The sequence below is a fragment of the Pteropus alecto genome, unplaced genomic scaffold (assembly GCF_000325575.1).
Source record: "Pteropus alecto unplaced genomic scaffold, ASM32557v1 scaffold8, whole genome shotgun sequence".
Lineage (NCBI taxonomy): Eukaryota > Metazoa > Chordata > Mammalia > Chiroptera > Pteropodidae > Pteropus > Pteropus alecto.
In genome coordinates, this window is record NW_006494609.1 from 22,816,154 (window position 1) to 22,816,884 (window position 731).

Below are 731 nucleotides of genomic sequence, written 5' to 3' on the forward strand. Positions count from 1 at the left end.
CTTTTTGGACTCTTACGGTTCATTTTATATTTAAGTCTTCGATCTATCTGGAGTTTATTTTGGAATAAGGAGGGAAACAGGAATCAATATTTATTTTATTGTAAATGGCTAGTTTATTAAATTAACCCCGCCATCTTTATCAAATGTCGATTTTTACTGGGGTCTAATTCTGTACTCTATCATATTCCATCAATTTTTTTTATTCCATTGATATTTTAAAGATGTTTTATAACATATCAATATTTGAAAGGTCCTCTTCCCTCCAACATTACTTTTGTTTTTTGGAATTTTCCACAGTGATTCTTATTTATGCTTCCAAATTAAATTTAGAATAATTTTATTTTTTATTTTTTTTATTATTATTTATGCCTGCAGCACCTGGTCTTCCTAGGTGGTCTCCCATCCCAGTACTAACCAGGCCCGAACCTGCTTAGCTTCCGAGATCAGGCATCGGGCTTGTTCAGGGTGGCATGGCTGTAGACCATGGACTGTGGCTCCACTGGGGCGTGAACCCAGGACCTTCTGCGTGTTAGAATAATTTTAACAAGTTCTTTTGCGGGGGAGATACGATTATATTGTAACATGACTGCCATTGTAGCAGTAACTAACATTTGTCATGTCATATAATTATCATTTTTTCTAGTGGTAGGAACAATTAAAATTTATTCTCTTAGCGAGTTTAATGTTTATAATGCAGTTTTGTTGTCTATAATCCTCGTACTGTGTATTAG

The 731-nt window shown here is 34.5% G+C and overlaps 1 pseudogene; it reads right to left on the reverse strand.

Annotated features, from left to right (window-relative positions):
- Positions 1 to 366: 366 nt before the first annotated feature.
- On the reverse strand, positions 367 to 482 carry LOC112473815 (annotated as a pseudogene).
- Positions 483 to 731: the final 249 nt, after the last annotated feature.